This window comes from Amphiura filiformis, chromosome 1 (assembly GCF_039555335.1).
Source record: "Amphiura filiformis chromosome 1, Afil_fr2py, whole genome shotgun sequence".
NCBI classification, from domain to species: Eukaryota; Metazoa; Echinodermata; class Ophiuroidea; order Amphilepidida; family Amphiuridae; genus Amphiura; species Amphiura filiformis.
Genome location: NC_092628.1, coordinates 91,424,287 through 91,451,352, shown reverse-complemented (window position 1 = coordinate 91,451,352; position 27,066 = coordinate 91,424,287). Strand labels below are relative to the sequence as shown.

The 27,066-nt window shown below is 35.6% G+C and overlaps 1 non-coding gene across 1 annotated transcript; it reads right to left on the bottom strand.

Moving 5' to 3' along the window:
* Nucleotides 1–4,224: 4,224 nt before the first annotated feature.
* On the bottom strand, nt 4,225–4,353 carry LOC140169821 (U6atac minor spliceosomal RNA). The gene has a single exon (XR_011861412.1). It is a non-coding gene; the product is annotated as a U6atac minor spliceosomal RNA (small nuclear RNA).
* Nucleotides 4,354–27,066: the final 22,713 nt, after the last annotated feature.

The window sequence follows — 27,066 nt, the reverse complement described above, 5'->3', positions numbered from 1 at the left end:
CTAAAAACAAAGAAATTGTATACTATACGACTATACGACAATGTACGAGGGTCATAAATAGCTAAGAACAACCTGTCATATTCTGGTATGAATTAACCAAATATTTTTGTTGTTGTTGAGATTTACGATATAATACAAATATTTGGCAAATATTTTGATATCAGAAGGACATTCCTCGTATTCAGAATGCAATTTGGTGTGTCTGATGTGCTCTCAGGTTCTACAAAAATACTGTGCAAAGCAGTAGCGTAGCCAGGGGGGGGGTCAGGGGGTCAGAGTGCCCCCTGACAAAAAATGAAAGAAAAAAGTGCCCCTCTGACAAAAAATAAAAGAGAAAATCAGCAGGGCAAAGGAAAAGAAAAGGGGCAAAAGGAGCCCTTTTCTACCGAAATTCAGCCCGATCATGAGCCAAAATAGTGTAAAATACAAACTTTTGTTTATGGGTAATTGCCTAGTTAACGTCGCTGTGTGAAAAAAAAACGGCCAATATTAAAAGTACTCTTCTAAAATTCTAGAAAATATAGTTTTGTAACATGTCCTAAATTTTTAGCTAATTTAGGTGTTTGGAAATATTCGCACTTTGGTGTTTTAGGAAGGATATGTAAACGACAGATAACACCAAAAAATATGAAGAAATAATTTCCAAACCGTGTTACGGCCCACAGCCATTATGTTTCTCATTTTCAAGAATGTGGTTAACAATATGCACAGTATTGTCTCATTTCGTGAACAAAGGCCACACAGTAATTGTTACCTTGCGTTTGCTTTATAATCGTTCACCCAACTGAAACTATAATACCAGCTCATTGCTCATCACACAGGTAAAACAGACACATGTGTGTGTGTGGATTTAACCAGAGAAGATCTGATGTAACATAGTTGAGCTGTTTTCAATGAGTGTTATCTTGGTTTAATAGCTTTTAATGGGGTTTAAGTCCTGCAAAGGTCGTGGTGAATTCTACTGTAGACATGACTGCATCATGCTACGCCCCTGGTGCAAAGGTGGGTGAACGGGCGGGCCCTTAAAACGTATGATAAATTTAGCCCTACCACAGGGCCTGCTTTCTTTTTCTTTTTACATGCTATACCCCAAGAACTGCTAAACCCACTAACCGCTGTCCCCACTAACCGCTGTTCTCGGGGACAGCGGTTAGTGGGTTGTGAGCTGTCACTTGGTTTTTAGCAGTTCTCAGGATATAGCATGGTGTCTCGGAGTATATAGTGTGGAAAAAAGGCCCTGTGGTAGGGCTATGATAAATTCGGCTTCACCTAGCATAGCTTAGCATGACACTTCGCCGCGTGGAATTTTCCATACCATATCAACGCTGAACCAAATAACTAATATTACATGGTGCAGTGGTCAATTCATTGCTAGCGATGGAACTATAAATACATCTCTTTTGCCGTTAGCTTATGGCAATGCATTTATTAAATTGCTCATATCATAGGGATCATACAAGTCCCGCAACCAGAGAATGGAGATTAGCAGGTGTAAGTGTAGTAGTTGATCAGGTAATTTAGGTGATGTATTTATGTTAACATCTCTTGGCTAGTGTTATTTTATACCCGACACTTTGCATCTGTCAGATGTAAGGAAAACGCCTGTGTAAATACGTGGATTCTGGGTTACTCAAAAGCGTGCGACATGTGCATAACACATCAAACCGACTGATGTCTGTCACGATCGACGCCTTCGACGGTGACATACGCGTTGGTGACATAAGCACTGGCATTAAATAGCTTTGTTTCATCTCATTTGTTTTAATATTTTAAGGAGACATATCTGACAGTGAAAACTAGCATTTTGTGGGAAAAACAAATAAAAATCTAGTTTTTGGAAATGTTACAATATTATTATACGTTATTTTACCCCCGAGAATGACTTAGTGTGACGGAAAAGACATAGCATCAGGGAAAATTATGAGATGACAGCTAGAGAAGACAAGTACCAGATAATATTTCGCTGCTTTTCACGAACCTGACCAAAAATAAATCAATGACCTTTGTTGTTTACCTTCTTATAAAAGCGTGCGTTAACGTTCAACTTGGTACGCTTTTGTTTTGTGTCACTTTTTTAAAAATCTTGACTTGAATATCATCCCATAGAATTTGTAGCTACAACGGATCGTGGAATTTGATGAGAAGTGAAAGGAATTTGAAACATTACACCAAGTACGAGGTGTGCAAGAGGAAGATTATATGGAAGAGGAAAATATCAGATAAGAAAAGGAATATAGTAAGGGTCGCTGTAAACTGCAGGAAAAAACAATGTAATTGACGTCAAAGGTGACAAAATTAGATGAGAATCGAAAAGGATTTTACAAGATTTTAACCAGATTTAAGATGAAAATGTCGGATATGAAAAGTAAAAGAGAATGAGAGGGAGAAAAAATCGAAGGAAATATGTAAAGGGGCAAAATATATAGAAGATAACAGCAAAAAGAAAACAATACACATACGAGACGGCATTTGATTATCTCTATAACTAACTGTTATACGATTTACTGAAATGTACTGTTCTACATAATCTTATTTCCTATCTCATTAAAAGTTTTCATTCAAATAAAATTAATAATGAGAGTTTAAAGTGTCCTATGCAATATCAGTCAAGTGACAGTCAGTTTTATCTCATATGGAAAATGGATTGTGATCAAACCATTTTCCAACATTTATCAGTGACTGATGTTGTTGCTATTATTGTATGTACTGTATAATTCAGTCTACATGCCTTGATGTTATGATCACGTGGCGTAGATTTCTTTTTGACATTGGGGGTATGGGGATGGGAAAAAAGTACATTGAATCCAGCACTTTTTGGTGAAAGAAAATGTTTATGGTACAAATGCGCGCGAAGCCCGCGAAAAAATATGCCATATTTAAGCTAAACTGGTGAAAATGGTGTAAAAGCGGAATAAATGCACAAAAATTGGCACTTTGGGGGATAAAATTGCCAAATATGAGGTTAATTTGGCCAGAAATTCACATAAAGGCGTCAACATTGGGGTGGGGTGGGGTGGGGGTGGGGGTGATTGTATGGACCATCCCCCATCCCCACCCCGGGATCTACGCCTATGAACACCTCATAAAAAAGAAAGTTCGCAATTGTTTGAGTGGTGAGAAATTAATTAGTTAATCAAGATGGTGCCTTTTGAAAACTAAAAGTATAAAGAGGTAATGTTATAATTTTGTTTAATTCACCACTCATTAATACCACAAGTGAGTTATCATATTGTAGCTAACAATTTTCCCCACACCTTGTTTTTATGCTAAAAATTATGACAATTCAAACAAGTGTGAACTTTATTATTTATTTTTCTGAGGTGTTTATTACGACGTATACAGAAAAAAGGGGGTGAATTTGTCCCGGACAAAAACTTTGTCTCAACACAGTACAAATTATGAGCCCTAGGGCCCCTAGCACCTAGCACAAGTTCTATATATTTTACTATAGGAGGTTTATAACTTGCTCCTTCCCTAATGGATTTCTATTGAATAAAACATATTTTCTGTGAGATGCGATCCCTTCTCTGAATGTCCCATTAAGTACCTACCAACTAATAAGTAAAAAACCAGATCAATTTATGCTGTCTGCAAACTGACCTACTATTTATTTACCATTTGAATAATGCGTTTTGATTCCAATGTTCATACTAAAGGATTTGTCTTACCATTATAAAGATTTAAATAATGTATTTGAAAATGTCAAATAGACTTTGTTTGTTATTGTAGTATTAACGGACTTATAACATTCCCCAGAGGTAAATCCAATTAAAGTAGATACATATTGACTTCATCTTGTTGTGTGTTTTTCCTGTTTCCCCTGATATTACTCTTTGCTTGGGCATGATTATTGTTGACTAGAGCATCAGTATCATTGCATGAAAATAGATAAATACAAGAAAAGAGAAGGTCCTACTCCCTACTAATTGGAGTGGCCATAACTTTGAGCACAATTAAAGCCATATTATAACATTTCTGTAAAAATAGATTAGTATTTATTTTCCATAAAATGTTAGCTTTAGTACTGTCAGATATCTCCCCTTTTAATTTTGAGCAGAACAAGTGAGGCAAAACATAGAAAATTGGAATTTACTTCTAGCGCCCATGCATGTTACTCCCGCGGTTGTAATACGGAACGATCCGGGGTGTGTGTGTTGATGTATATCCCGCACGCCGTGTACGTACTGTGCATACGTGTTCGACTAATATTTCCATCGTAATAATAAAACGATATGGTTGAGATGCCACAAAGTAGGTGGCAATGCCTTAACCATTTATGTGTTGTTAACACCACTGGGGTGTCTTCCGTCCTTATCAAGGGGAGTGCTAACCTTCTCTCCTTTCATACAACACAAAGTATGTGTTTAAATGAACCACTTGAAGAACTTGACGTTCAAGCTAAGAGTATTATTATGAAATATGAGAAAATGTTGTAATTTAGGCCAAACAAAGTTTTTTCACAAACAAACAAAGAGCTATGTGCTATGTAACCCAGCAAACACAAAACGTTTTCGACATCATTCGCAAAAGGTTATAAAAGGTTGTCAGAAAACGTTTAAATGTCGGGTTATATAAAGGGTACATTAATGGTATAAAACGTTTTCATAACATTAAATAACATTTGTTGGTAATTTACTGCACAGCAAACACAAATGTTTTACAGAAAACATTTAAATGTCGGGTTATATAAAGGGTATAAAAACGTTTTAATAACATTCCAAAAACATTTTGAAAACTTAGAACAAATCATTCTAAACAGAATGTTATTTTGGGGTTGACAAAATATTTTGCAAAAAATGTTTGCCCAAAATATTTACAATAACGTTTTTAAAATGTTTACACGACCTTTATATAACCCGACATTTAAATGTTATTAAAACGTTTTGTAAAAAACATTTTAAGAACATTTCTGTGTTTGCTGGGTGCAAATATTTTAACATAATGTTATTTAAGTGTTGACAAAATATTTGGCCAAAAATGTTTGCAAAAATAGTTTACAATGACATTTCGAAAACATTTTAAAAATATTGTTGTAGTGTGTTTTCATACAAAACGTTTTAAAACGATTTCATGACCTTTATATAACCCGACATTTTAATGTTATTAAAACGTTTTACGTAAACCAAAACCCAAAATATAACTTATTTAAAATATTTTAAAAACGTTTTTGTGTTTGCTGGGAACATACTACACGTGAGTTTTTGTTATAATAACCTTTTTGTTCGTTTTCTGGTAAATAAAAATAACAAAATCCACCTAAATGGATCGATGGCGCTACTCAGCAAATTCGATTGCATAGCTATAGAGCCAGTATTTGTGAGACAAACTTTTTCCTGATCATATGCCTTTTCAATTTCTTTGCCTGATTCACAAGTGATATCTTTTAATACGTAATATCAAGCGCGAAATTAGGGAACCAGGAATTTCTTCCGGTAAACATGGTAATGGGGGGGTGTGACAATAGAGGGAAGAGATTTCAGAGAAGGACCCCATCTGAAAAATTGAGATGGATGTGCGAAAATGTACAAGTGTCCTTTTATAAACAGACATGACAGACGGCCAAATTAATACAGTTGAACAAATGTCATGAATGTAGGACGCATGTGTCGTATGGTTATGAAGCCAAATCAGCTCAAATTTAACATTCAGTTCTTATTACATTCCCTGTCTGGATTGCATTTTCCATTAGTTTTACAAATAGTCAGCGTATTCTGCTTGAAAATTAAGAATCGCAAATCATGGCGTTTCTAATGTCTCATTTTCCTATTTACAACCCACTAAAGTCCCATAGGAAAGAGCTCCTTTGCAGTATATTACTCAAATAACATGCTAAGCTCTAAATCACGAAAATAAAATTAATTTCCTGAAAATGTCTTATATTAGAACTTGACATGTGAGCAGACATCTTGAAGTTGGGCGATATTATTGTCTAACTTTGGGTGGACAATTGTTTTCCCAGCACGTCATGGATGAATTTTGTCGATGAAAATATAAAATTGACTTGATACAGAAAATCATTTCGCAACTTATTTCCCAAAAGCATTCATTTTTATCATAAACTGTATAAACTTGGTACTGAAATGCAAATTTTCCAGGTTGACCTTGTAACTTGAAGTATTCTTTTATCATATTGCGAACAAGCTGTTGACTCAAGTGGCATGTTCAGGCTGTTGAGAAAGGATAAATGAATTTAAACTCCTCAACAAAAGTTTGGAAAGTTTTTTCAAGCATTTTGGGCCTATATCTCAGATTATTTGTGACATGTTCATAATCGTGTTTCACGGCTGAGTGCACGTCTAGTGAATGTAGTGGGGTCTCAAACAGAATGTGCCAAATTGACCATTATTTTGTGCTCAAACAACTGTACTAGTCACCAACCTCAATAGTGGGTGGAAAAAACATAGGCAGCCACAAGCTCCTCCTCATGCTGCTCACCAGCCTGGTCAGTCATACTTTGCTGTTGGACGGCATTTCATTCTTCAACCAGGATTCGTCGCAAGTCATTCAATGTGGTTGTATTTGTTACTCTGACACGCACAGCACGACCTAGCTGGTCCCACAAGCATGACAAGTGTACAATCAGGTTGAGGTCTGGGCTAATGGCAGGTCATTCCATTATCTCTGCTCCCATATTCTGTAGGTAATCGTTGATTACCATCTTGTCATCTTGGAGGATTGCATTAGGTCCCAGTTTGCGAAGATATGGGATTGCAGCTTGCTGTCCAGAATAATGGTTAATTTGGTACATTCTGTTTGATACCCCACCACAATTTCACGTGAAAAAGGTGATTGTTTCTTCTAAAGTGGTGTCATTGTAAAGGGGAATCAATCAGCTGTTCATTGATATACAACACGATATGAACATGTCAAAAATAATCTGAGATATAGAGGCTTTAAAAAACTTTCCAAACTTTTGTTGAGGAGTTAATATGACTCAAATCAAATGCAACGATCGCCTATTGCTCTCTGCATCTATATCATCAGTACTGAATTATAAAGCCAGAATCCGTTGAATAAGATACTTAAACGAGTACGTATTTCGTGATTCTAGCGTCCTCCTTTTATGACATTATTCAGTAAATATCCACGAAAAAAGCTGATTCCCAAAATTTCAGTTGATTCCGATTTTGCGTTTGCGAGATATGCATGATTATGTGTATTATACTACTCCATAGGCCACTGATGTAATTTCGTTATGGTACGTTCAAATTTGGCGATGTTGTTCCTAAACGAAATAATCAGCAAAATTGTTTTTGTACATAAATATTATATAGCCAGAGGTTTTCAATGGTTTAAAAACCTCGAATTGCTTTTAGAAAAGTAGGGGGATTGGCTATGGATCACAAAATGCCCCTTTAACATGTTTAATAACATAATCACGTACTCAATCAGTGAGTTAAGAAAGAGGAAACTGTACGCGGTTAAACCCCAGCCTTTACCCTCAAGTACACCACAATAATGGCAGATTCAGCCTCAGAAAATCGAACGCGTTCAACTGAAATCAGTAGTTTGTGCTAAAAAATTTGTTTTCGAGATACACCTAAAGTTTTCTATACTTTTGTATTTTATTATTTTCGGGAACATGACAATTATGATACTTCCAAAACTCCACCTCAATATCAATGAGGTTTCCAGCATAGTGCAAAATAAGATTTAAATAAGGAAATTAATTTATTCAACAAATTGTTTAATTTATCACATCACGAATTTACGTCAATTTAACGTTCAATGTGTATAATATTCTCCAGGATTCAAACATAATTCATATTCTTCCGTGTCTCTAAAAACATATAGTTTCTCTTATCCAATGAAATGCATTTGTAACAAGCAACATGCAAAATAATGTCAAGTATAGGCTTATATCATAAGTGCTCTTCTTCTGATGAGTATAGTTATTGTTATTGATACGTGTCGTGTAATCGACAGTTGATGTTCAATTGATATCCTACGGGCTTTCCAAGTGATTCAGTTGATAGAATCACAAACCTGATGCAAATGTTTACCCATGTCAAGAATGTCAAGACTTTGCACATTTATTTGCTGCGTCAACTTAAATTCGTCACAATTGATATTCGAACCTTGTTTATAAGATGGAGCAAATAGGCACTGGCGACCACTGCGATTTCTGAAGACAAGGGAAAAAAGGGCGGGTGGAAGGCACTCATCTCACGGTGTTTGATAGCCCAAATTAACCAAAAGGAAAGGTTTTCTTGTTCATTCTTCTGGGGATCCAAAAAGTCACTTTTTGGTAAAAAGTGATGCTTTTTTTCAGCGGAGCTCAATGATCTCCTGAACAAAAAAGTGTTGTTCTTCTGTTCAAGAATTTGATATTACATTTATGGCTATGTTTGGGAAAAAGTGGGACAGCATATATATATATCATTCTAGAGGCTTTGTTTTGGGGTATTGGCGAATAACCGTTCTATCATTTCAACGTTCGGTCACATTGGCCTTTACCCCATATGTTGCTCACTTACTATTAGTCACACTGAGTGAAGTAGATAGTGCTTACCAAATATTGTTAGAACTTTGGTCGTGGCTAGAATTTCTGCCAACATGTTCATTTTTCCCATTGATTGATATGCTTTGTACTTACAAGGGTTTTAGTAAAGGTGTTCGCCATTCCACTTTTCCCTATATCTATGTAGGTCATGAGTACATGAGAATGGGATTGGAGACGGGGGAATCCATCTGACTCAGTGATTGAAGAATTATTGGACCATTTTCATCTAATGTTAGCCGCTGTTTGTGCGTCTAATTTAAGATGGGTGACCTGATCCATAGTCTCATCCCCCACTTTTTCCTATCAAAATAAAGATTTTGGCATCAAAAGAAAGCTCATATTTTTCTCATAATGCCAGTGCAATTTTAAATTATATTCCGTGTAGATGTTATGAATGAAAAAGTGATAGCCTCATCCCCAATGTAGTATACCACACATACTGTTCTATGGGCCATTGTGAAACGTGTTTTTTACTTCTAATATCAAAACTTGGCAATTGGATTATTTTGGTACAGGCCTCAATGTGAGGTACAAAACACAATACGAAACAATCTGACCACCTACCTTTAAACCAACCAAACATATAATTTGATTTAGTCAAAATGCAATTTTTGTATCTTAAAATATCGTATTTGGATATGGGTTTATAACAAAAACTAAGATTATTTGACAATTGAGATTATAAATAGGGATGGATATATAATAGTTTTGTTTTACTAGTTTTGTTCTGAACGAAATCCGTAGATTAGCTCTATTCTATTTTCCTTCTACCCTGTCTTTTATATCAAGAGAATTAAAAACACCGATAAGTTGAAATTTATACCAAAGGTTCAGCTACTAATTGTGTCAAATATCACATTTTCAAAATTTGAAACGCGCTAATCTAAATATTAAAATGAAATTAGGTGGCTATGAAAATGGAAACACGCTGTGACTGACATTGGACTATCGTGGGACATTGATTAGAGTAAATATTGTAAACAAATCCGGGAATGACAGCGTCAAATATTGCTATTTCATCTATACTGATGTAGAAATGTAAACACCAAGTCGTCTCGTAGTCTGTGCATGCAGTCGATTAAAATGCACCGAAAAATTGAAAATATTGAGAGAATCTTGACCATTGTTGACCGCAGCAATAGCCAACGGTCTTTCACATCCATTTGTGCAAAAACAGTACAACTCAGTTGAAAAATACAGAAACGATGCCATTGTAGGCATGGTAAGTTATTTCATTGGCTACATCACTAATGTGTGCTTACTGGTAACTGGTCATTACACTGAGTACATTAACAAAGTTGTGTGGTTCCTATTTTTGAGGTAAATAAGAAACTCACACTCACTAATGTGGACACGTAGGTGACCCATTTAATAGACTGATATCAATGTTGTAGTATATCAATGTATATACAATTACATATCGGTATTCAGAAATAAAATGACAATATCGCATATTTACCCCATTTCCGATATACTATGACCTTTTTCGAGAAGGAGAAGCGTATCATGTTGCCTCTTCCTGGAAATGTTTCTTCCTGTATCATACCTACGAGCTATATAAATCACCTAAAAATAAAAATTTTGAGGCAATAACTCGACTATGATAATGGATAAATTCACTAGTGCTGCAAAATAAACAATGTTTTAAAAACAACTAGATAACTATATTAAGAAGCCTATAAAGAAATCATCTTATATTTTATCATCTTACATTTGATATGAAAAGTGCAAATACCGTGGACTTCTTATTGGTGCACAGTGTCATCGACCCTATATCTTCATGGCAGAAATCGCCATGGTAGGTTGAATCCACAGCCACGATTGGCCATTTGGTTCAGACCTTTGAAGCTCTTTGAGACGAATAATTAGTCGAGGGACATGACTAAGGCTACTCACAATAGCCGGGTAATTGATCTTGGTTGTGCGTGAATAAGCTTGTATACCCCATTGAGGTCAATGGTCATCGACTTTATACTGCCTAGTAGTGAGTGCAGCTGTACTACACGATGTAGTCCATACAGGACCAACGCAATATAAAATTAGAGTTTTGGTCCGATTTTGAGTTCAAAGCGCACGGCCAATTTTCAAAGCGCATTCTAGCGACCATCATATCTGTTCAACACGTATTTTCAAGTGTATGAGACCACATCTGGTTTCTTGAGAAAAATTCATTTACGGGAGATATTCATCATTTTCTAACCCGGTATCCGAAGATTTTCGTCTGATATGAAAATCGTGCATAGCAATTCACATGTATCGATCCCGTGTATTCATTTTAGTGTCTCTGCTGCACCAAATAATTATATAGCCAGGCGGTGTCGGTGTGTGGTGTATTACCAATACCATGAATATAATGCTTAAAACTAATTGGGACTAAGATTGCCTCAGAGCGTTTACTTTCTAAAATGTGATATCATATTTTCAGTATCTTGATGCTTACCTCAAATGATAAACCTTGAATTAGTTGTCAAGGTTGATAATTAAAATCTAGTCAACTGGACTTACTATTTTTGACTGGCGACGTTTCACATCCTATCCTGGATGCTTCCTCAAGACGTCTGATTTCTCGGCGGCAATTGGTCAGTGACCCGTAACGGGGTCACAGAACTGAGACTTACATTATTTACCACTTCGTCAAAATGAAGTTTGCAATCGGGACTGTAAACGGTTATTCTGCATTAGACGCATCAACATCTCTGTGCACTGTAAAGCCCCAGCTGCAACACTTTTCAAACACGTAGGCGTTTTAGTCAAATTGTTTTTATTATCAACATGTACCTTTTCAGGAAAAGGTTTAATATGAGACAAATTCTCCTAAAAAATTAACACCGTAAAGTAGCAGGGTTTGAAAATGAAACGCTGTGATTATAGTATTTTACATAAGTCTTACACTGTACGTTTTGTTAAAACATTAATAATATTTAGGCCTTAATGTAATACTTCACCCGAAAGCCGTTAACTTTTTAAATGTAAATGTTAGCGAAAGATTCAAATGTCAACAGTTGCAGAGAGTGTTGTATTCACCGCTCTAAACAGGTGAAACTAAATAACATATCTTGTGTAAATGTCACAGTGAGTTGTCAAACAAGCCTTTGTTGTCCGTTAAAATAGAGCATTCACTTCAGATTGCAATCCAATTAGCGGAGACACACTTGATGCACATCATCTTATCGCGATTGCGTGTTTTGGCCTTTCTTATCGCTATAAAGAAGTCAAACATCAAATGTCATTGAACAGAACATTGCTCTAAATTGTTGAGAATGATAAAGGATTTTTAGAAATCAACAAATAGCCCGTCTCCCCAGCGATTTTTTGCCTTCTTTCCATTGGTTTGCAAAATAAGTCACAAAACATTGAAGTTGTAAAATGGCAATAACCATAATAACAGAAGCATGCCAAAACACGCAGTTTGACATACTTTGTTAAAATTAATATTTGTTAAAGGCAACTATAAGTATAATTTCCGTAATTAAATCTCAAATGTAGCATATTCTTTTTTTATTATGAGTCATTTTGTATATTTTGTTCCGCTATTAGACTTCTCCGTAATCCACATGCCCATTGTATATACTCTGGCATTTAAGCATAAAACTCTGTTTTGTATTAATTTGTGCACAATTGATAGATTTTCACATCTGATCTTTTCAGTCACCGTACTCCCTCTGTTTGTTAGCTTCCCAAGTGGACTACTTACTTTGGATGGCGGTTAGCATGCTTAACACCATTCAAATCGTAACGCTCCTTCGCCTCCGAAGGAGGCTAGAACGGGTTGTTATAGCGCGTTGGTGGGTACGCAGTGAAGTCGAATGATTTTTTTTGGTTCTTGCGTACTGAAATCAACAATTGCGACTTCGCATTGCACACGCATTGTTGTACGCCATGAGTGCTTTCTTCAGAGCGTACTGAAGCTAAACACACTCAACTTGGATGATTTACGTGTTGCCAGTGAAATTTGCTAAGTAATTTGATTGATATGTAGGCCCTACAAATCATTGCTTAACACTGTTGTCTATGGAAAGTATCCAAAAAGTCTGGCCTATTAAAATTGGCCATGATGTACTATGCATCTTTAAATGGATCTTGCTTGTGATTAGTAGCCCAGATCTCATCATGGTATAAATCCTCCGGGCACATGCCATTACCATTTAGTACATCGTACATAATTATCTGTGGAATTTGCGGTGCTTTGTGTTGGCGCGAAAAGTTAATCTCTCACTAAGTGCATGACGTACGTGTATAGCGCGTCTTGAACTTTCATGCTTGCGGTTAAATTGGATTGATAAAGAAGTATGATTGACAGTGTGTGTTAGGGACAAAGTCCCCGGTCAAAGTCCCGGCTCAAAATTCAAAGTACATAGTCGATTCTAAAATCAGAATTGTTCAGTATTGAAGTGAGCCATTCTAATTATACCCCAGTTATACCCATTTATAAGATAAGTTGTATTCATAAGCCTACGTATACTTTACTTTTACTGTCACTAATTATATAAACCTTTTTAATACCATGCATTTAGGCGTACTTGTATTTTGTTACAATTCCGCTATGACCTCTCATTTGAAATAGTAATGAAAATAAAGAACAAACATATTAAGTATAATTTCAAGTTCATCTGAATGCGATCATCATGATTAATAACATATTTTTATTTATCATAAATCGACTACGGCATAGTCTATTCCGCTATGACCTCTCATTTGAAATAGGTAATAAAAATACAGAACAAAAAATCTAAAATTTGCACCAATGTTACAAAGCACCTATATAACATTTACTGAAGGCTCTGTTCGGACAGAGTGAAGTACAATTTAACTACCGTTGAAGTGACGCATTATAAGACTACCAGTGTGCGCTAACAGTAATGAGTTGTCAGTGGATTCTCACAAAATAATAGTATACTTTACTGTAAGTCATACAGACATTTACCGTAGTACATAATATTATGTGTACACACCCCCACCCCGTCACACACGTACAAAGAATATTCTTACAATAATACATGCATACGACAGTTAGACACAAGTAGGTTCCATCATAGAAATAAATCTTTGTGCGTTTAAAATGGGCCTTTAATACGTTTGGTAAACTCACGTCTCCCGAATCGGTGTAGAATATCAGCTATCAAGTTATTTCAATTGATCATCTACTAAGTCAAGACGTTTTCGAGTCCCGTTTCAATATGATACAGCCCTGTGCTGATGACAGTATTCTGAAGACATTATTGTGGACCTTTATCAATCAAATTATTGTGGCGTATTAATACATTAAGCACATTTTATACTGCAGTCGCTAAAGAGAAAGTAACAGCAAACAATCCATCTAATTGGTTAGATCCATATCCCGTGTACTAGCGACTGTAGTGTATAAATTCAGTTCGAATGACTTATGGAACTCTCAATAATTTGTAATCCTAAAGATTCGTTATTCCGTTTTTATGTAATTTTTAGATATTTGAACATTATACATGTAGAATGTTATTGTCATACATCTATAACATTATAATTAGTCATTTCTCGATTTTCCTTAACACAGATTGTAAGAAAAGCCCAAACCATAACTAGATTAATATTATAATAACTAGTCAAATAAACAGCTGTTAGTGATATGATTAAACAAACAATAACCGTTTATTGTAACTTATTGTTATTGTAACGACAGAAAAGGAAGCTTTCAGCCTTGTATCCAGATCGATTGCGTATTTACATATCATTGCCCGCAAGTTAAGTTGGCTAAACACTCTGGTGATGGGTGAATACATATCTTTATTGCCGGAATAAGCTGAAGCTGAATTTAATTTCAACATACTAGCAGTAGATTGCAATGAAATCTATATCAACATGATTGAGCTCGGCACATCAGGTTGTCGATGTTTTATATTGGAAATACGGTCCCTTTCCAATGTAATGCAGTTGAAATGACTATTTAGAGCGTCTGCCGTTCAGTACATTCATGTAGGTAAAATAAAGAGTTCAAAAAATATCGCAGCCGTTACAAATACACCCATATCGTCAAAATTATTAGTCGCATCCACAACATTTTAACATAGAATAACGACAGTTTATTTACGCGCATTTTGATACTCCATTCGTCCAATGTTGCGTTAATTTCATATAATTGTAGTATATTATTAAGGGCTGGGGTATGAACGTTTGGACAGTATTTATTGTGGGACATTAGAGCACATCAGACATATCGAATTGCATTCTGAATACGAAGAATGTCATTCTGATATCAAATAATTTTGATTTTTGAAATTCGCAATTTAATACACATTTTATGGCAAATCATTAAAAATTGATATTTTTCATATTTAACAGTACTTGAAGTAAACTTTATAAATCTGATGATTGAGACTTACAGTGTATGTAGGTGGGATGAAAAGACGACGATCAATTGAAAATTTTGACCTTTCGTATTGAAGATATGGATTTTTTTCCCAAAACACCAAAAAAAATTAGGTCTTTTTGGGAAAAAAATCCATATCTTCAATATGAAAGGTCAAAATTTTCAATTGACCGTCGGCTTTTCCTCCCTGCTACATACACTTTAAGAATATGTCATTAGATTTATATAATTTACTTCGAGGACTGTTATATATCAAAAATTTGAAAAATATCAAATTTTTATAATTTGTCATAAAATTTGTATTATATTGTGATTTTCAAAAATTAAAATTATTTGATATCAGAAAGACATGCTTCGTATTCAGAATGCAATTGATAGGTCTGAGGTGCTCTCATGTCCCACAAAAAATACTGTAGAAACGCAATAAACGCTCATTTTAGATCCCTTAATGTGTTAGCGCAAAGATAACGCCGGGTTTTACGTGCCGTAACTATTAATCTGTAAAGTCACTGAGGTTTTTTCTTTTAAAACACCACTAATATTTAATGACATTGGACGTGTGATTTATCAAAATGCGCTTAAATAAAACATTCATTATTGTTATGTTAAAATATTCTCTATAGATTTTAGTTTTAAAGCTAAGGCGTATTTATAACGATTGCGTTACTTTTTATGAAGTCTTTAGATCATTATTATGTTTCTTTTGAATGGAACAGTCATGTTCTTAACCATTGGTACCGTATCTGTTGTTGATTTTCATACATGTTGTAACGCAGGCTAACAAAGCTTCAAAACAAAATCTGTGAATTGGCGGCAGACGGCTGAATCAGGATTCGTGTTTTTGGTAAATTTATGTTACGTATGGATTAGAGGACAAAGGATCAAGCGATTTAGCTCTGGATGGCAGCATATCAGCATATCAAAATCAACAACAGATACCAATGGTTAAGAACAAGCCTGTCCTATTCAAAATAAACATGATCTAAAGACTTCGTTTCGATGTTATAAACTGAACTAGCACAGTTATTTGGCGCTTTAACCGCAGTGTTGGCAACATTGTATCCTATATATTGTCTCTGTTTCTATACCTTTTGTTTTGGATCGATGACGATACAAGTTGTTAACATAACTGACACTCTATGCTCTTGTAAGCCAATACATTAACACGTGAATGGTATTTTTATTTATATTGTACAATATCACTCCCAACCCAACAAGTGATACGTATTTATTACTATAACGAATGGCAAATCGGAATCCTGTTCTTGGATTTGCATAATGCTGAATTTTAGCAGTTCCCGTATTGTGAAATTGGCAAGATCATGTCATCGTCGATGCACAAGCTCGACCAGTGGCAATGGCGTAATGACGTAGTGTAGGTTTCTGTACATAGAATTGAAGGGTTGAATCCCCCTAAAATTGCAAAAGATTTATTTGCATAACTTGATACACATTTTGTTGATTTGAAAAATTCAAAAATCTGTGAATAGAGGAATCATTTTTCTACCTTCTCAAAGAATCCGATTTCCAAACACAATTACTTTGCAATTTTTCTAGCACACTGAACATTTGACATGAATAGAAGAATCGTTTTTCTACCCTCTCAAAGTATTCGATTTCCAAACACAATTACTTTGTAATTTTTCTAGCACACTGATCATTTGACATGCTCACCAAGTTGACTTCTGACAAATTCATTTGTTTTGTGATATTTCCATGAAATCCTCAGCATCTTCCGCCAGCACCACATTTCAAAAGCTTGAATCCTGTATCTGTCTGCCCTTCCGACAGCCCATGTTTCAGAGCCATATATAGCAATTGCAAAGACCAGGGCATTCATGATGCTTATTTTGATTGCTCTAGAAACTCCTCCGTCTTTCCAAATGTCGGTAAGAGCAGTAGCAGATGTTCTTGCCCTGGCCAGGCGTCTTTTGATTTCTTGACCGCTGCCTCCTTCTTCAACAATGAGTGATCCAAGAAAGTTGAAAGTGTTAACCACCTCTAGGTCCTTCATCAGTTCAGTTGCTGTTCTTGCAATGAAGGTGGTGTCATCAACGTAGCTAATGTTATTTATTCGTCTATAGTGTACTTGGGTTATATTTATAAATGCGCTTTTATAAAAACGCACGTGACCACCTCCGCGCTGCCATAACAGCATGTAGGCAGTAAGTCTCGAAGTGACCTTCTACATAGCGGGTGGTCTTCCTATCCATTTGAATGCAAAGGCGGAACAACATGAGACTACTGTGCAGCAAAATTGTCTATTTTGTTCAACTTTGTGATTATACTCTAAACGTTTCCGTCGTTGAGTATTTTTTTCCGTGGTCAAATACTTTCAAAACGTTGTTTTTGATAACATATTACAATCCTATTCTTTTAAGGAATAAAGGGTAATGCATTATCTTTACACCCAAATAATGTGTCCGAGGCAGTAAAAACGTAAATAATGGGTGAGGCGCAGCCGAACCCATTATTTAAACGTTTCTACTGTCGAGGACACATTATTTGCGTGTAAGAGATAATGCTGCACCACTTTCTATTCTATTACCAGAAAATAGTGCGATTTAAAGAGAAAATATCATTTTTTGGTACAAATATTTTAAGTTGTTTACTTCAAGGTGGAGCGCGTACGCGTAAGTGACAGCGAGTATCGCGGAAATATTGCACGCGTAACCAAGCGTAATGCTGTGCGTAGAATGTGCTGCGGCGCTTGACCCATTATTGCAGAATAATGGTCTCTCACGTGGCGTGTTTTAACAAATCACAGTGCGCGATTTTGAATAATGGGCCGTAAGAATAATAGAATTCTGCATAATGGTCAATGCATGAGGATTCGGTCACGCTTGCTGGTGGCTCAGTGGTTACGGCCTTGGACTCATAATCTGAGAGCTTGCTCGACGTGCGTGGGTTCGATTCCCCGTCCCACCACCGTGTTGCGCCCTTGGGCAAGGCGCTTTGCATCGCTTGCCTCACCCCACCCAGGTGCAATGGGAAGCTGTTAGGGGTAGTCACAGTCGTTGTACTGATGGACCCTGCGCCACTTGTAGGCTGCAAACGTGGTTCCGACATATTCTAATGACGGCGGAATAAATGTAAAGCGCTTAGAGGCTGTTTACGGCATAAAGCACTATATAAATGTCTACATTTATTTATTTATTTATTTTGGTCTTGGTATGTGCCCATGAGTCACGTGCGTATTTAAAAAAGCGCATTTATAAATAACCGAAATACACTGGTCTACCTCCGATTGAAATTATTACGTTGTATCCATCAAGTACAAATCTCATAATATATTCTGTATAGCTAGATGTTAAAAAGATAGGGTGATAAAATACATCCCTGACGTACTCCTTGGCCAATTGTAAACCAGTCTGAGTCTCTACACTCAGTTCTTACTGTGGCTTTCTAGCCTTGGTACAAAGATTTTTGTCAAGTCCACCACATGTGCAGATAATCTCATTTCCTTCATGATGCGCAATAACTTTCCAGGCTGGACGCAATAAAAGGCCTTGGAGTAGTCTATGAAGCAGAGAAACAGAGGTTGCTGGAGCTCCAAGTTTTTCTCCATTCGGATCCCCAGGTTGCCGATCTGATTTCTTGTTCCTCTTTCTTTCCTAAAACTTGCTTGTTCTGGTGGTAACTCACTTTCTAGATGGCTCCGAATTCGTTCAGCAATGGTATGAAGCAATACCTTATTTTGGTGTGGGGGATGCCATATATTGTACGATTGTTGGCAATTCTTTGGTGTCACCTTTCTTAGATAAAGGCAGAAACACGGCCGTTTTCCAATCTTCTGGTCATTCTTTGCTTCTCAAATCTTATTACATATTTTATAGATGATGGTAATTCCTTCCACATCATTCGCCTTGAGCAATTCTGCCTGTATATTATCAGTCCCAGGTGATTTGCCATTCATGAGTTTCTTTATGGCTTTTTCAACCTCACTCATCAAGATATCTGGATCGTTTTCCTAGTTCTCCTTGTCTTTTTCTTCATGTGGAATACTTTCTTCCTCTGTACGGATGTTGCCATGTTCATTATATTCACAACATTGAGCCGGGGCGTTGGTTTGCTTGTCAGTAGCTTGACATTTACATGTCCCTGGTGTTATTAATTACACTGTTCCATTCTACCTTGGCGTACTTCTCCTTGATGAAATCTTGTCTTGTCTTTCCTGATCTGCTTCTAAATCAGATCACGGTATTCTTAACTATGGTCATCCTTATCAAGTCCCTTTTCCTTTATAAACATTTTGCATTGTAATTTTCGTTGAAACAATAATATTTAAATGTAAATACTTCACCTAAAAGCTGATAACTTGTTAAGTTTAAATGTAAGCTAAAGATCCAAATGTCAACAATTGCAGTGGGTGCTGTATTCACCGCTGAAACTAAATAATATATCTTGAGTCAATTTCATACTGCGTTGTCAAGCAAGTCTTTGCTGTCCGTTAAAATAGTCAGGCATTTCCTTCAGATTGCAATCCAATTAGCGGAGACACACTTGATGCACATCATTTTATCGCGATTGTGGGTTTTGGCTTTCTTATCGCTATAAAGAAGTCAAACATTAAATGTCATTGAACAGAACATTGCTTTAAATTGTTGAGAATGATAATGACTTTTAGAAATGAACAAATAGCCCGTCTCCCCTGCTATTCTTTTGCTCTCTTTCCATTGGTTTGGAATTAAATATAGACATGGTCACATGACATTGAAGCTTGTAAAAAGGCAATAACCGAAGCATGTCATAACACGCTGTTTGACATACTTTGTAAGTACCAAATAATAATGCCGAGTTCCAGTAATAAAATCGAAACTGTAGCATCCCGGCAAATTCAAAACGTTTCCGACATCATTCGCAATAGGTTTGAAAAAGCTGCAAATGTTGGGTTATATAAAAAGTGCATTTTATATCTCGAATGAGACATCACAGCAGCATAAAACGTTTTCATAGCATTCAAAAACATTTCTGGAAAACTTACTACGTATAGACAATTAGACATTTTTCGAATTATCTTAACACAGATTGTAAGAACAGATTAGCTGTACATAACAGCTTTCAAAATCATTAATTTAGACATTTTGATAATTTAGATTTGTTCCGATCTTCAGACGATTGAATATAGTATTGATGAAAGCAATATGATACACTTAGAACAGTATTATGTCATTGTCTGCACAATATAGCAAATAAGCCCGAACCATAACTAGCTTAAAATTATAATAACAAGTCAAATAAACAGATGCTAGTGATATGATTAAACAAACAATGACCGTGTATTAAAGTAACTTAAAAAATAAATGCGACAGAATAGAAAGCTTTCATCCTTCAACATTGTACCCAGATCTATATTTCTTGCGTATTTACATACCATTGCCCGCTAGTTAAGTTGGCTAAACAATCTGGTGATGGGTGAACACATAATATCTATATTGCCGGAAGAAACACTTCAACACACTAGCAGTAGATTACAATGAAATCTATATCAATATGATTGTGGTTGGCACGTCGGTTTGTTGATGTTTTATATTGAAAATACTGTCTCTTTTGCAAAAAACAACATCATATCATTGGCAAGCTAATATTATGAGGACAATGAAAATGACTCCTTTTTTGAGAAAATAAGACGTTTAAAATTGATATTCCGCAAAAACCCACTTAAGCGATGAGTTCCTTCAAACGAGACAGATTTGACCTAGAAAAACGTTCACGTCATGAAATAACGGTACCTGCTTTGCGAGAAGGGATTATAAACATTCTCAATGCACAGAACGTATAATGTTGTTGTTCACAGAAAAAAACCCTCTAAATTAAGTATTACAAATTTAATGGTTTTAAAAATATAGATAAAATCAGCCGCTTCTTTTTGTTATATATTAGTAAACTGTGATATTACAATTCATATGTATATCAATATCATGAAAAATATTAGGCCTAAAAAATAAATAAATAATTTGAGCTTAGAATTTCACCGTGATCGATCTGAGACTAGCATATAAACCGTGTTAAGTCCACAAACTCATGTATCTGATTTCCCTGTGCGATATTGCAATGTATAGTTATTATAGTTTCAGTTGGATGAAATATTACAAAGCAAACTCATAGTAACAATACTGTGTGGGCTTTGTTTCCGAAATGAGATCAATAGTCTGCATAATGTTATGCAGCATTGTTATGGTAAATAATAGTACAACTCATTGTTGCTAATGTCAAACTTGTCACGCAAGTAAATGAGAGCAATATAGTGTCCGCTTCATTTACTTGCGTCATAGCCCGCTGCCTTGAAAATTAATTTCGCTTCAAACGGGGGAAGAACACGTACGAGCCCGAAGTTTACCCACACAATTTCTCTTTACGCATAAAAAAATTGCAACGAGTGTCAACTTGTAATGTAATAATTATTCTCTTCGAATAGAGATAAACTTGTTTTTGCAATATACCTGACCTTTTATGCAATTGAATATATGAATACAAAAGCCACTTAAGTCCATACTTTGGCCAAATTGAGTTAAGCATGGGAAATTGTTGCTATACATAGGCCTGTCATATGCATGAAAGAACAACTCAAATTCATCCTCTGTGTCTATTGGGCATGTGAAAAATAGCATGTATGAAAGAATCACCCAATTCCATGATTTGAGTCTTGTAACACATTGATTGAAATCCAGTATGTATAAAAGTCCACTTGTAACACATTCATTGCTAGAGAATGACTTTTGTACAAAAAATGGGTTTAATAAAGGAAAGTGTGTGGTTTATATTACATGGCAGAATGCTTATCAACATTATACATACCTGTGTGCTTTATTTTGTATTATCTTACTAGTGGTAATCTCATTCTAACATTGTTGTCTTTGTATATGATTCAAAAAACCAAAAAGTCCAAAATTTAAAATGAACCCCACGAAGTCCCTGACATGCTAATCGTCATACCTAATACAGGTTAATCCACTCATTTGCACGTAAAACTTACCATATTGACCAGGTAAATCTAACTGAAGGAATTAAAATGATACACGGGTTTTTCTCTCAAAATAATTTCGCATGGACTTAGGTGGCTTTTGTATTCATGTATTCAATTGTCTGCTGTAATTGTTAGATGGACAACATTGATCAATTATAGTCAGATCTAGATTATTTTGTACAGAATACTTGGAAGAAATGATAAAGTAAATCAAGGAAGTTTCAATTTCACCCACAACGTGACCATGAATCTTTCAACAGTTACAAAATGTGTTCCTCATATTCTATTGTAACCTTGGATGTGGCCTATAATGTGGGCTATAACATGCCGTAAGCATTGAACGTACGTAGCACCTGAAACCTGAATGGTAACAATATCAGTATATAGCAAAACGGAAATTCGTTCTCTTTGCAAATTGACACCTACTATGATCATCTGATACTTACATTACTCTCCAGATTACCAAAAAAATTGTAAGATTCGATAAGATGAGTCCATTAATGAGCAATCGTGGCTTATATCAGTTTGGCAGAATAGACTTACTGCGGCAGACGATTTCATTGTAAGCATACGTTAGAGTTACTCAGGTGGGACGTCTGTCTATACTGATGACATTTTTGTTTAAAAGAACATACATTATAATCAACGGTATTAGATAAGTATTTTCTACATTTGTCAATGGACAAAGTTCAACCTTACATACATTGGTTTTCAGTGACCCGAAGTTCTTGTCTTCTTCTTTTAGAATGAGACGATTTATAAACAGTTAATATTCCTTTGTATGAAGATGAGCAGGTGCCAGAGTTGGTTATTATAATAACATCACGGATTTCTTTGAATAAAGTTTAAAACCTTTGATCAACACACACAAAAGTTACTCCTACCTCGGACTTTTCTTTATTGACCCAGTTCTTTGGATGCTGGTCCAGAGCAGCGAAGTGCCAATTTCCTGTCCAGAGATTCAAAGATTACGTGTTCTATTTTTGTGGCTACATTGTTGCTGATCGATCTGAGACTAGCATATAAACCGTGTTAAGTCCACAAACTCATGTATCTGATTTCCCTGTGCGATATTGCAATGTATAGTTATTATAGTTTCAGTTGGATGAAATATTACAAAGCAAACGCATAGTAACAATACTGTTTGGGCTTTTTTCCGAAATGAGAACAATAGTCTGCATAATGTTATGCAGCATTGTTAATTTGTTATGGTAAATAATAGTACAACTCATTGTTGCTAATGTCAAACTTGTCACGCAAGTAAATGAGAGCATGATATAGTGTCCGCTTCATTTACTTGCGTCATAGCCCGCTGCCTTGGAAATTAATTTTGCTTCAAACGGGGGAAGAACACGTACGAGCCCGAAGTTTACCCACACAATTTCTCTTTACGCATACAAAATTGCAACGAGTGGCAACTTGTAATGTAATAATTATTATCTTCGAATAGAGATAAACTTGTTTTTGCAATAGACCTGAACTTTAATGCAATTGTCTGCTATAATTGTTAGATGGACAACATTGATCAATTGTAGTCACATCTAGATTATTTTGTACAGAATACTTGGAAGAAATGATAAAGTAAATCAAGGAAGTTTCAATTTCACCAACAACGTGACCATGAATCTTTCAACAGTTACAAAATGTGTTCCTCATATTCTATTGTAACCTTGGATGTGGGCTATAACATGCCGTAAGCATTGAACGTGCATAGCACCTGAAACCTAAATGGTAACAATATCAGTATATAGCAAAACGGAAATTCGCTCTCTTTGCAAATTGACACCTACTATGATCATCTGATATTTACATTACTCTCCAGATTACCAAAAAATTTGTAAGATTCGAAGATGAGTCCATTAATGAGCAATCGTGGCTTATATCAGTTTCGCAGAATAGACTTACTGCGGCAGACGATTTCATTTTCAAGCATACGTTAGAGTTACTCAGGTGGGACGTCTGTCTATACTGATGACATTTTTGTTTAAGGTTACACAAAGAGACGTATAAAAACGTATAAAGTTGTTCTCTAAAACAGAGTTTTCTCAGTAATCAAATATCGCAGCGAGTGAAATGTTGGTGTATTGGATGTAGCTTAACATTTTGTGTGTGTTATATACAAATTATTAGAATAAATTTGAAAATCCTTCGTTTAAAGCATTTTTACCCACCATGTTCACAAGATCAAAAACACGTTCCATGAGGTTTTTTTCAAATGTGCGCTCCGTATAAATCCACACCGAGCGATTGTTTTTTCTTTTTTCGTATTGTATTACAAATCGATCAAAGAAATAATGTTGCCATGGGGAAGAACCAAATACAGTACCGATTAAATTTTAAAAGCCCGTTTTGGGGGAAAATTTTGGAGAATTTCTTGAGAAAAAGCTGGTTTGTGAAATTATCGATATCTTGATTACGAGACGTTAATTTACACATCTGAATACCTACATTATTTCTCAACATTCTGCCAATTGCTATTCCATTTGATTTTCACTCCAAATTGAAGCTAGTTTTGCAAAAAACGAGGTTTTCCTCCATCAGTTCGTTCAAAATTTCAGCGCCAACATGCGTGTTTATTCTAAGAGCCATAATGCGGACGCGATTGTAATCATGTAATTGTAGTTCCAATTATAGTTATATCATCCGCTTTTAGAACAGTCAATTGCATAAGCTGATCTATGGCCGAGTGGATAGAGCGTTGGACTGGGAATCTAATATGAACTATTTTTGTGGGTTCGAGTCTCCGTGTGGCTGAATTTTCTTTTTTTTTCTCTTTTCTCATTTTTACTTCCTTTCTTTCCTCTTTTCTTTCTCCCTTTCTTTTTTCATTTCTTTTTTTTTCATTTCTTTCTTTCTTTCTTTCTTTCTTTTTCGTTCATTTTCTTTCTCTCTCTTTCTTTCTCTTTTTCACTATTTCTTTATTCTTTCTTGCGCCTTTCTTTTTAGTTTTATTTGATTGATTCGCTGAGTGCAGTGAATCGTGATTGATTGTTTTTTTGTAGGCCTGCTAACTCTGTCTTGTTGATTTTCATCCCAAATTCGATTTACAAATAATTGCTTTTTGAATTTGATATTGTTGTTGTTGCCTACCCTTACATTGTAATCAGGGGAATAGCAGCATTGATTTCATCAAAGATATCAAGGCTATAAATTCAAAATCAACACATTTTCCAGGGCGTAGCTTGACGAAGTGCCCCCAATCAATTTTAAAATTTATAAAATCATTGTGAAAATTGCCGAAAACGGCTTGTGCCCCCCCCCCCCCCCCCCGGCATCCGAGCTCCGGGCACGAGCTAAGCCAAGTTTCATACCCTTTCTTGACCGTGGATCGATATTCTATTGTAAGTAGGCCTACGTCCCGGTACGCTTGTTCATTTTCTGCATGGCTGTTTCTGTTATGAACTTACGCCCCTCTGAAATCAAGCGCATGAAAAACTCTCGGCTAACCTTAAATAAACATACATATAATCAACGGTATTAGATAAGTATTTTCTACATTTGTCAATGGACGAAGTTCAACCTAACATACATTGGTTTTCAGTGACCCGAAGTTCTTTTCTTCTTCTCGAATGTGACGATTTATAAACAGTTAATGTTCCTTTGTATGATGATGAGCAGGTGACAGAGTTGGTTATTATAATAACATCACGGATTTCTTTGAATAAAGTTTAAAACCTTTGATCAACACACACAAAAGTTACTCCTACCTCGGACTTTTCTTTATTGACCCAGTTCTTTGGATGTCCAGAGCAGCGAAGTGCCAATTTCCTGTCCAGAGATTCAAAGATTACGTGTTCTATTTTTGTGGCTACATTGTTGCTGATTTTTTTGCTAGCCGTTATTTAGTTCATGGATTTAAAGTTGTATTGCAGTCGGTACGACTGCGGCCTAATTGCATCTTTTATATAATAATTTAAACTTGATTATGAATTTTAATTCGTACGAAGTTGACGGCATGTGTCAAAAATACCCAATGATAGAGTATAAGATTACTTTACGTGGTAGAATAAATATTTTAAACAGTTCTCTCAACAAAATAGTGACTTACTTTTAATATTTCATCACCACATCTGTGGGACTTCATCAGAATTGTGTCAGGAGCGGTAAAGCTAATCACGTGACTCACAGGAAAACCCGGAGTCACTTGACTTGATGACCGGTTTGTAGACGGGGGCAGGTTGTCTTGGTTGAAAAAAAAATACTTTTAAGATACATTTTAGGTCTACTTTGTTTTTATTTTAAATATATATACTTAATACGGCTATCATGTTAACCCGTCGAAGTGAAATTCTATAGCTTTTATTACCGAGACATTTAGATTCGAGGTTTATGCTTAGAATGGATTTTTGAACATAGTAAAGGCGTGCCATTTTGAACGTATTTTGAGCAAAACATATCATGTTACAATTATTAACTGATAAAATAGGACAAACTCAGCTAGCTCAGTGGTCAGTACTTTAGTATTACAATATCAGGTCATCCACATGGAGCCTTTAAATCCACTTCTATCCAAATTAATAAATCCATTGTGCAGGTCTGATGCCCAATATACGAAGCGGATAAACGATAACATAGATCGTAAAAGTTGTTGTAGCACACTGTATGATTTCATCGTCAGAAGGTGATACATTTGTATTCTTTTATAATATTTGTAGCAGGTTGAAATAATGACGCTATGTCACTATTTATTACATTCCACATGGCGTTTAACGTATATACAACGCGGATAAACGGTAACCTTTTTATCGATCTTCTTTATAATATGGAAAGTCAGAGTGGTTCATTACTTCGAAAATGTGACTACAAATTAAATTAAGAAGCTGCCAAGAACTAGGGTAAGATCTATTGTTTCTTTTCTAAAAGTTCTACTTTTGTCGAAGCTTATATTCTTTCTAATGATAAAGCAAAACTGTATTGTTTTATCGTCAGAAAGAGAGACACTTCATGCTTACGCTTTACGCTCCATTTATTACATCGGGCTAATTCTTACTGAAATAAACCTTCTCAGTATATACAGTACAGTAGTAGCAATTTAATGGAGTGTATACGATTATTTTCTTCTGAATTATTTATTATTTTCTCCACTTGTCAAACGTGGTACAATAATTTTCTAGCCTTAAGCTTGGGTAGAGTTCTTAATCACCTTCTGCGCTGGGAGATGAATTTTCCCTGATCTACGTGGGTGTTTGCATCAAGTACAGATTTACACAGAACTAGTTCACAATATACATCTTGGCTTGCATTAACAAACAT